The following is an 11473-nucleotide window of genomic DNA, read 5'->3' on the forward strand; positions in this document are numbered from 1 at the left end:
AAAGTCCCTTCCTGCAGCTTTGAAACAGACCAGAGTTCCTGAAGACGCGAGCATCATGTACCTTTCCCGGCCATCCCACGTTGATGTTAGTGAAACGTCCCTTGTGATCCACCAGTGCTTTCAGCAGCATTGAAAAGTGCCCCTTGCGGTTTATGTACTCGGTGGCTTGGTGCTCCGGTGCCAAGAATAGGGATATGGGTTCCATCTATCGCCCTACCACAGTTAGGGAATCCCATTGCAGCAAAGCCATCCACTATGACCTGCACATTTCCCAGAGTCACTACCCTTGATACCAGCAACTCTTTGATTGCATTGGCTACTGTGGGTGACAACGCAGGAAACAGAACGCCAGGTTTGTTGGTAGCCAGAGAGCTTTACAAGCCTCTTGCAAAAAGCCTCCCAGGAAAACTTTCCTGGGGTTTTTATTTCTCTCCTTACTTTGTTTACAACACTTCTTAGTGGTTACATTCTTGTGCATAGAAAAACCAGGCAGTATACATGCACATAAGATAATGAACCCATCTCTTGAGCGCGTGAACACCAGCTGCAAAGGTGATGTCAGGTTGCCAATAAGTTTTCCAAACATAGGTGCTAGAACAAGGTCACTCCTGCCTCATTGCCAAGGGAACAGTTTGCCGTTCTTCAAGGCTTGTGATTAGGGAGCAACACGTTCCTACATCCCCCCCTATTTTATTATATATGCGGTGTTTAGACAAAGCACCTTTGCAGGGTAGCATACACAATGTCACTAGATTAGGTAAACATTAAACAAAGCAGCAAAGTAAAACGCCAAAAATCAAAACTAGGACCCCATACTATAAAAGGGTCTTTATCCACTCTAAGGGTGGCTATAACTAGATATAATCCCACCAAGGAGGAAAAACGTCCTGGCGGATAACTTAAGCATAACATTTCAGCATATCAATTTGCTATTGCATGCGATTGCTATTATCAGTAAACTTAAAACAACACATTTCTTTCACTGTCTCACACCCCAGATGTTGCTGGGTGGTTTGCAGACAGGAACAAGGCAAGTACTTAACAGACCTTGCATTTTCGGGGCAACGGCCAGGCACAAATCAGATTGATTCAATACTTGTGCCAGGTGGACCCAAATGTCTTGTAATGTGGTGTCATTAACATACACACAGCTGTCATTAACTTGAAAAAGTAAGTGTCCTGTCAGGTGTAATCTCAGGAGCACTGACTAAAATTAACTGGGCATACCAGGTAGTTTAATTTCCCAGATGTTTTGGTGAATTACTCAATCCCACATGCATCCTCCCCATGGACCCGGCAGGATTTGGTATGTGGGAGGCCACACCCCCTTTACCAGTCCATATGCTTGGAAGGAGCATTGAGAACGTCTACACTTCCACCCAGAAAGTCTCCAAGTATGTCTCCATGGCCACAGATCAGATGGTACTCCTGATGTGTCTGTAAGGGCAGTGGGCCAAGCCTGAACATGCTAGATCCCACTGCAATGCCTTCCCAGCCTCAGTGATATTCAATACCATCTCTGTCAGCAACTTCTGGGTCATTGTCTGTATTTGGATGTATTACAGGGGTAATAGTGTAATAGAGGAGATGGCAGGGGCAATGGCAACAAGGTGCCTTTGGTACTTATCATTTAAAATCCAATTAGGGAAGGCAATACATACTGAAGGACTTATTCAAAACACAGGGCGCAGCCTGTAGAATAAACCCCAAAATCCAATCAATACCACGTTCCCAAGCACGGGTCCCACAAGTTTCTTTTTTTCCAGGTTATAATTCTTTGTTTCTTCACCAGGTCAGTTCTTAATGTCTCTTGTAGTCAGGAATCCCTGGACTTTGTGGTTTCAATGAAGCAAGTGTTCCTTCTTCTCTTTTCCTGAAACAGTCATGGTTCAGCATTATACAGGGGAGAGGTTACTAGCACATCACCCTGTAATGGTTTTGTGTCTTTTAGAAAAATTCAAAGCAACAGTAGGTCTGTCAGTGGACAAGGGAGAGGTTACTAGCACTTCACCTTGTCTTTTTTTCCTTTTTCCTGCTGTCCAGACGGCACAGCAGAACTAGAAGGAGAAATAGGCTTATCATTAGTCAAAAGGTCCTCCCAAGGTGGAGGGGTCTTTTTGCAGTGAAAAGCATGGGTCCAGGCAGTCAGTCCTTGGCACTTCACAACGGTGTTGGTGGTTAACAGGACTTGGAAAGGGCCTTTCCAGCATGGAGCCAAAGCAGTCTTTCGTTGATGGACTTTACATAGACTCAGTCTCCTGGTTTTAATAAATGGCAGGGGTGCTAGGATCTTTGGATAACACTTTTCTACCTGTGAGAAAAGAAACCTAACACATTTTATTAATGCCTGGCAGTGTTTTGCAAATTTCATTGTTGCTCGGGCACATTTAAGCCCCCCCCCCCCTTGTCTTGGGGGTCAGCCAAGTTTTGGCTGTGACCTTGGATGAGCCTGCAAGCTGTATTTTCCTCTCAGTTAACTCATTCTGTGCTTTTTCCTCTTCTCCCTTTCTCGGCTTCTTTTAACCTACAAAGGAAACCTTCACTCTTCCAGTAAAATAACTTTATTACAGAGCTTTGGAGCAACAAACCGGGACAAGCACACCCACTTTTGAGGAGTTCACTCGGTACAACCTCAGGTGTCTAATTGCTTTCCTCCCTCCCCAGCCCTCTGGCTAGAAATCTGAGGTAGCCAGAAGGATCCCATGGGCAATATGGGGAGTGGGTTAACCTTCCATGTCCTTGCTTCCAAAGACTGTTGGTATGCAATTCTTAACAACAATTTTTGCCATAAAACACAAAAATAATCCCTATTGTGCCAGTAAATGCATGGTACATTGAATGTTGTTCAGCTGGCATCCGTTTTCTCTGATGATCTGAAAAACAAAAGAACAGAGGTCTACCCCTTCTGGGCAGTCAGTCATTGCTTAAAATGTTTCCTTGTATTTGTTCATAGGCAGCCCAGATTTCAGTGGCTTCTACCTTATTAGTTAGAAACTTGCATTAATACAAATGCTTTCTGGCTTGCTTCCAAATCCAAAGCTATCCACAGCTTAAAGATTTTTACTTAAAAGGGACACAATTAACTTTCCCAGTCTTTTGATTGCCTTTTACTTCTAACTCCTGCTTTCAAACACACAGTGATCTGAACAAGACAACACAACCTATAATGGTAGGTTTGCATTTCCTTTACCTCTGCTACAATATACACTGCACATATTCTGGGGAAAAGCGGCCACTGCGCAACCCATACGGGCTCGTCAGTGAGCCAACGGAGGGGGAGGGCCGTACGCCTAATCATCAGTATGGATGGTGGCAGTTAAAGCAGTTCCCCTGAGGCTTCTGCCCCTTGTGCAGGGCAGCTGCCAGCAGGGCCATCTGATGGGTTTGAGTGCCTACATCAGTACACGCCTGCAGCAACTCCGCCAGGGTCGAAGGACTTAGAGGACTCGCTCGCAGCGGGGACCCTGCGAAACGCGCGACGGGCACACTGGCCAATGATGGGAAAAGCTACCTGGGGCGTGCCCACCGCCTGCTCGGGGATGCTCGAAAACTGCCCTGTGCCATATAACTGCTCAGCAAGATAAGCCCCCCCACCTTGTGCTGCTGCCGCAAGCGCCTCTCGCTGGTACTCGCTGTCCCACACAACGTATTGCGCGGGAGACAGCACCATGCGACACATGTCTTTCCAATCTTGGGGGAGCAAGTGATAACCGTTTGACACACCTTTCAAGATCCCCCGGAGCTCGTGCAGAACCGAGTAGGGGAGAGCCTCCCAGTCCACTACCCGCCCCCCGTTTCCATTATCCCGCCTAGAGACGGGGAACGCCTCGAACCCACAGCTGGATTCCTTGTCGGTCAAGAGACCGGCCTCGCACACCGGCTGCACCGCCGCGGCGACAGCGCCCCCCCGCCCGACCGGTAGGCATGGGGGCGCCGCCACGGGCGGCGGCGCAGGGGGGGTCAGCTGCGGGCAGGAGGGGGGTGGCCCATCACCTGGGGGCAAAGGGGAAACCGGCTTAAGGCCGTCGGGGCCGAACCCCTCCAGCGCCTCCTTACAACGCTGCCAGAGCAGCAGGTGCTGAACTGGGGCACGGGGTTCACTATACAAGGTGATCCCAATCCGTATCCAATCAAAAAGCTGTAAAGACCCGCAGTCAGGATACCAGGGGCACTGGCGATCTATTTCCCTTAGAAGGTCCTCAATATGAGCGACCGAGACAACGACACATGATCGCTGCCTTATAATCTTTTGTAACTCTCTTGCGTGCTCCTTCTGGGCACTGGAAAGTCCCCCCCCATACTCACGAATAAGGGGCGGCAAACGGCCGCGGGGTGCACTCGGCATATCCAGCCGGTGAGTAGAGGGGTATCACGTCGGGGTCACCAGCTGTGGGTGACGACGCAGGAAACAGAACGCCAGGTTTGTTGGTAGCCAGAGAGCTTTACAAGCCTCTTGCAAAAAGCCTCCCAGGAAAACTTTCCTGGGGTTTTTATTTCTCTCCTTACTTTGTTTACAACACTTCTTAGTGGTTACATTCTTGCGTATAGAAAAGCCAGGCAGTATACATGCACATAAGATAACAAACCCATCTCTTGAGCGCGTGAACACCAGCTGCAAAGGTGATGTCAGGTTGCCAATAAGTTTTCCAAACATAGGCGCTAGAACAAGGTCACTCCTGCCTCATTGCCAAGGGAACAGTTTGCCGTTCTTCAAGGCTTGTGATTAGGGAGCAACACATTCCTACAGGCTACTTGGATCACAGCAGTCCCCACAGTAGATTTGCCCACTTCAAATTGATTCCCGACTGACCGGTAGCTGTCTGGCATTGCAAGCTTCCACAGGGCTATCGCCACTTGCTTCTCAACTGTGAGGGCTGCTCTCATCTTGGTATTCTGGTGCTTCAGGGCAAGGGAAAGCAAGTTCCATGAAAGTGCCCTTACGCATGCGAAAGTTTCGCAGCCACTGGGAATCATCCCACACCTGCAACACTATGCAGTCCCGGCAGTCTGTGCTTATTTCCCTGGCCCAGAATCGGCGTTCCACGGCATGAACCTGCCTCATTAACACCATGATTTGCACATTGCTGGGGCCCATACTTTGTGAGAGGTCTATGTCCATGTCTATTTTCTCATCACTCTTGTCGCTGCGCTGCCATCGCCTCTTCGTCTGGTTTTGCCTTGGCAGGTTCTGGTTCTGCATATACTCCAGGATAATGCGCGTGGTATTTAAAGTGCTCATACTTGCCACGGTGGTCTGAGCGGGCTCCATGATCTCAGTGCTATGGCATCTAGGCTGCAGAAAGTCGCGAAACGATTGTCTGCCGTTGCTTTCACGGCAGGAAGGGAGGGAGGGAGGGTGGATCCTGACGACATGTACCCAGAATCACCCGCGACACTGTTTTTGCCCCATCAGGCATTGGGATCTCAACCCAGAATTCCAATGGGCGGCAGAGACTGCAGGAACTGTGGGATAGCTACCACAGTGCTACGCTCCGGAAGTCGACGCTAGCCTTGATTCTGTGGACGCAGTCCGCCGACTTAATGCACTTAGAGCGTTTTGTGTAGGGACACACGCAATCGACCTTATAAAAATGATTTCTAAACAACCAACTTCTATAAATTCAACCTAATTTCATAGTGTAGACATAGCCTTAGACAGATTGATCCCCTATGGGAATCAAGTCATGATATCAATTCCAATTTTGACCCATCTCCCTGTATGTGAGAAAGCTGCTAGTACGGATGGCCGAGCCAGCTGTCCAATCGCCTGGTTCCTCAACTGTAGCTACAGCTCTTAGTGCCCATCAATCCAAAGACAGGGAGAAATGGAGAGTTCCAACCATTGTCATTTTAGTATCTTATTGTTCCTCTCCCTCTCTTTTGTGCTGGCCTTTCTATGATCTCAGGGTGTGACTGTATAGTTCAGTGCATGTGTGACAAAAGCTCATTGGTGCCAATTCCCATTCTCTGAGGGCCAATCATGCTCTCGTGTAGCCTACTGGTTCATAGGGGTAACTTTGAAGCAGGGCCAGATTCTATGTGTAGGGCAGAGAGAGTGCATGCCTTGGACTCAGGGTGGAAAGATACAATCAGCCCTCTCCCCTGCATTGGGTGAGGGGTGCTGCAATCCCCTGCTGGAAGGTAATGGTGGTGGGGGTTGCTGTGAGTAGCTCAACACCTGACCCTGGTGGCAAAAGGGGGGTGGGAAGCTCCAGGTGTTTCTAGGATTTGCTATTTCCACCTGCCGGTAAAGTCCAGCTTTCCCCAGCATATTCATTGCGGTGCAATTGGGTCACTGTTTCCATGGCTGTACAGGAAAGAATTACTCCCAATTTCCCTTCTGTCTGCAGCATGATTAGTCTCGGTCAGTGGTTAATGAGGTGGATCTAGTTGTAGATTGTTATTCATTCCCCACCTTGACAATTTAGACAATCCCTTTCCCATGCAGATCTCCAGCACCTCAGTGTTCCTGGTAGCAGAGGTTGGGTTTTCCCTGAGGCCCTACATGCACACTCACACATGAAACCTTGCAAGAAAAGCTTCCTTAGGGGGTCTGAAGCACCTGCTGCTGGAGGGAAGGAGCAAGCCGTGGGTTGGCATTGAGGAGCAGCATAAGGAGGAGCGGGCTGTGGGTTGGGACAGAGGAGAAGGGTGAAGAGGAATAGACTTTGGTTGGGAGTGAGGAGCAGTATACCTAGGAGGGCCTGTGGATTGGGATTGAGGGGCACTGGGAATAGAGGGGACATGGGTTCAGGCTGAAGAGCATCCTCATTTGGGGATCCAGCAGGACGGGGGAAGGCAGCAGGTGATTCTAATTCCTCAGGGATATTTTGTGTGTGTGTGTGTGCGGGGGGAATGTGCTATATGCCCAGAGACCTTTATTCTTCCAGCCTGCGAGGAGAGAGAGGATGTCAGGAAGTTGCCCCTTCAATCACACTTGCAAAAGGCCCTTCTTAGGAGAGGCAAAATCCTGAAGGAAAAGAGTAACATGAAAGAGACAGATATCTAAGATCCTGGTAAATAGTTCATCACCTGACCAGGGACTTGAACCCTGGACCCTCAGATTAAAAGTCTGATGCTCTACCAACTGAGCTAGCCAGGCTCATGGGAAAAAGAAGAACAAATTGGTGCATAGGAGAAACTGGTCAGAAAAAGAGATCATGAAAAAAATAGGGGAAACCTGCTGCTCTCTTTCTCTCTCTTTCCAACCCTAGTCTGGCCTCGTATTAGTGCTGGTTAAGAAGAGGGGGAAGTATCTGCATCTACCAGCCTTTTATAGCTGTACAAGAATCAGGCACAATAGAGAGAGACCCATCTGCAAGGGCCCAAATGGTTGGATTGGCTAATGCAACCTGTAGAAATCCATGTTACACTGGGATATAAAGTCAAGTGTACATCATTTCAAAGGGATAAATATAGGAAGGTTCACAATTGACTAAGTAATTACATACAAAGATGATTGACTATCCATGTTAATTAGTGTCACTGTGGAGTGAGCTTTCTTCTTCTCTACCTCCCTTCTAGAACACCAGAAGTACCTTGATCATCTATGTGGTTCCTTCAGATACTTGCTTAAATTTCAGGATGCTGGGAAGGTGTTTGGAGACTCTGTGAAAATCAAAGCTCAGTCTAGTAACTAATAGAAAATGAGGGCATGTTCCCACTATGCACCTTAAATCCCAGACTTTATACTTTTTTATATAAATAGACCCGTGCAAATAATTTAATTTTTTGCTTGCTATCTAGCCAAACCAAAATTATAACAACATTAATATTTCAGGTTGACCCAAAACGAATTTTTTAGAGAAAGTTGACTGAAAAAGGCTAGTATGAGCACTAAACAGTCACATCCATGCTAGTCTAATGGTTAAAATTCAGTGCTTTGGCTGTTGTGCCCTGGGTTCAATTGTGGGTCAGTAAAAGACACGTTTCTTCAACACAAATCAAACATTTCTAGAGCCTTGGAGCAGATATTAGGCATGTTCCCACTGTGGACCATTTGTACAAATCATTTGTTGTTTTGCTTGCTATCTAGCCAAACCAATAAAACAATAATCATAATCATAATAATTCAGGTAGACTCCAGATTAATTTTTTTCAGTTTTCTTGTTGAAACAAAACAAAAAAAAATCATTTTTGGTCAAACCAAAATATTTCCATACATAAAATATTCATCCAGAAAACATTTCACCCAGGTTTATAGACAAGTCTTTGGAATTAACCATCTGGAGAGAAGGATGGTTAGCCTCTTAATTGTGGGTTAGTGGCACCTCTATTTCTAGCCCTCCGTCCAAATGCCCCCAGAGGGGTATTTGTTTCACATTCCATAGAAAGCAAAAATTAATTACGTTGAAACCTAAACCTGTGATTCACAATACATCATTGTAATTGTAAATAAAGGAGAAAATTGCTCCTGAGTTCAACAGAAGGAAGATTTTCTCATCAGCTTCTAGCAAATGCTCAAAGTTCTGATAGTTCTGGGAACTTCCAGGGATATCGGCCAGAATTTTCACAAGATCTGGCACTGGCACCCACCTCTAGAGCCAGATTTTCAAAAGGTCTCAACACACTGAGTGCTGAGCTACTTTGAAAAAAAAAAGCTGGCACAGATTGTGAGTTCTTGACTATATGGTTCACAGTGCAGGAGTTTGAGGTTCACCATTACTTTCTCATAAAGCTGAATGTCTGGATTCTACTTCAGTCCTGGTGTACATCTTTTCTTCACATAATAAGTCAGTGGTGAGACTACAACACCTCACTCAAGGGTCTCCAGGAAACCTGTAAATTTCACTCATGGTAATTGTGTATAAAAATGAACTATGCTGAAGAAGGGCCTTAGAATTTGAAAGAAATATGTCATGTTGGCCTCCCCCAAACAGCTCATAACACTGTAGAAAACAAGGAGTATTAAAAGCATAGTGTTGTGGTGTCTGAGTGGTCTACTGCACCACACAGAGAGCTTTATTTTCTCCTCACTTGGGTGTTCCGGTCTTTGGTAAGAGGCTTGGGTTCATATACCACATCTGAAAAGTGAAATTCTTTCAACCCCCAGCAGAGTGTGTGTAGATGTGGGATTATTTCAACTCAAGAACTAGCACTAAAAAATAATAAACTTACCACTGAAGTGAAAAATTCAATGAGGTGGTGGATTATGGGGTTTGTAGAAACAGGCTGGGAAAAATCAGCCAAATAAACATGACTGCACCAAACTTCCCATTTGAAATATTTGTTGCCGGATTTCTACTGCATTAATAGCCAGAGTCTCTTAAAAACTAACCCCAAAGTAGCCCAGTCTGTATCAATAAGAATCAATTGAAAACTTGCGTAATCAAAGCTGAGATGGAGACACAGCCTATTGTACAGCTGGTGAGGTCACAGGGACACACTCCCGCTAGTGCTGGCTCTGAAATAACAGCAGAAGCAGATCAAAGAGAATGAGCCCATGTACGCGCTATGGGCACCTGCCTTCCCAGTGCATTACTTACCTGGGAGGTGTTTCACAAAACACAGCACTTCCCCTCTGGAAGAGAAAAAATCCCCCCAGCTCACTGTACTTTCCATGGGGCTGTTTGTCCTGAGGGACCTTGATCTCTCTGGCTAGTCCACGGTGATTCCTAAAGAGCCATTTGGGGAGCAGGAGTCATCCCAATGGAAATCTCTTCAGCTCTTTCTCGGTACCATCTCCTTAGCCCTGGCTTTGGCCGCTTTGGATGCGGCTTTAGCCTTTTTCTCTCCCTTCTTGATTTTTGGTGGGATCTTGGCCATCGTCTGGGTCTTGGCAGCTTAGACCTTTTGAGGGCTTTTCCCTGCATTTTTTGGTCCTGCTGCAGACACCACCTTCTAACAACTATTCCTGAACATGGGATGGTGGCATTTCCGGGGATCCTGGCAGCTCTAGCCAGCTTCTAGGTGGCTATTTTCCTTCTCAAAGCCACTGGCTTCTTCTCATGCCTTGTTCTGGGGGCCCAGATGTTGCCTGAATGTGAAGGAGCCAAGATGCTGGTGACCTTTCCCTCACCAAGATGTCTTTGCTCATCGGAGTCCTGACCCCCAACTGGATGTGGTTCTTGTTCTTCTGCACTGCATAGCCCCTGGAGAACAGGGATCTGCAAATGTGCATTCATGGTATACCTTTGTTTAATTGATGAAAACATAAACTAGACACAGAAGACTGGAACTGATTTCAGCTGACAGACAGGTTAGCTGGGTTTTTATTCATTTGCACAGGAAAATTTTGAGTGTTTAAATTCCTTTCAAGCATCCCCATTCAGTGGAACTCCTGAACATAATGGAAATTGATATGACTATGTTTTCCTTTAAAAAAAGGCTTCTAAAGGGGTACTTGGATTTTAAAAAGGACAATTTGATCTGCATTCAAACACTCTACCACTGAGCTATACCCCCATAACAATGCTGTGCTAGAGTCTGTGATCTTAAGGACCTTGAAGGACAGAGCCTGCTTCAACAAGCTCCTTTTCCATTCCCAGACCATGGGTGGTTTTAAAAATGGAGTTTGATTAAACTTTATCTATGCAGGTAAACACCACAGCGTGCACACCCACCAACATAGCTTCTCCCATTGACATAGCTACTGCCTCTCAGGGAGGTGGATAAACTACACGGATGGGGCAGCTCTCTCCCATCAGCTTAGAGCATCTTCATTTACGTGCTACAGCAGGGCAGCAGCATCGGTGCAGCTGTGCCACTGCAGCATTTTGAATGTAGACTTGCCTAAGAGTAAGACCAGACTGGCTCCATTTGGCACCTTGGATGGTAAGACACCACACTGACTGAAGCAACAGAGGGTCCTGTGGCACCTTTGAGACTAACAGAAGTACTGGGAGCATAAGCTTTCGTGGGTAAGAACCTCACTTCTTCAGATGCAAGTAATGGAAATCTCCAGAGGCAGGTATAAATCAGTGTGGAGATAACGAGGTTAGTTCAATCAGGGAGGGTGAGGTGCTCTGCTAGCAGTTGAGGTGTGAACACCAAGGGAGGAGAAACTGCTTCTGTAGTTGGATAGCCATTCACAGTCTTTGTTTAATCCTGATCTGATGGTGTCAAATTTGCAAATGAACTGGAGCTCAGCAGTTTCTCTTTGGAGTCTGGTCCTGAAGTTTTTTTGCTGTAAGATGGCTACTTTTACATCTGCTATTGTGTGGCCAGGGAGGTTGAAGTGTTCTCCTACAGGTTTTTGTATATTGCCATTCCTGATATCTGACTTGTGTCCATTTATCCTCTTGTGTAGTGACTGTCCAGTTTGGCCAATGTACATAGCAGAGGGGCATTGCTGGCATATGATGGCATATATAACATTGGTGGACGTGCAGGTGAATGAGCCGGTGATGTTGTAGCTGATCTGGTTGTGCAGTTCTGTAAGTGTGTCCATGACTGAACAGCAAGAATTCCTGCCCATTTCCCTTCTGGCTGGAGCATGACTGGAGTGTGTTTCTGGTTGATGATGTTGCTGTAG

At 46.5% G+C, this 11473-nt stretch overlaps 1 long non-coding RNA gene and 1 other non-coding gene across 2 annotated transcripts; both read right to left on the bottom strand.

Moving 5' to 3' along the window:
- Positions 1-353: 353 nt before the first annotated feature.
- LOC135975980 (uncharacterized) lies at positions 354-4740 on the bottom strand. The gene is made up of 2 exons (XR_010593209.1): positions 4306-4740; positions 354-2311 (listed from the first exon to the last, which is right to left on the bottom strand). It is a non-coding gene; the product is annotated as an uncharacterized LOC135975980 (long non-coding RNA).
- Positions 4741-7029: 2289 nt separating this feature from the next.
- Positions 7030-7102, bottom strand: TRNAK-UUU (transfer RNA lysine (anticodon UUU)). The gene has a single exon. It is a non-coding gene; the product is annotated as a tRNA-Lys (tRNA).
- Between the last annotated feature and the right edge of the window lie 4371 nt (positions 7103-11473).

Source organism: Chrysemys picta, chromosome 16, assembly GCF_011386835.1.
Source record: "Chrysemys picta bellii isolate R12L10 chromosome 16, ASM1138683v2, whole genome shotgun sequence".
Lineage (NCBI taxonomy): Eukaryota > Metazoa > Chordata > Testudines > Emydidae > Chrysemys > Chrysemys picta.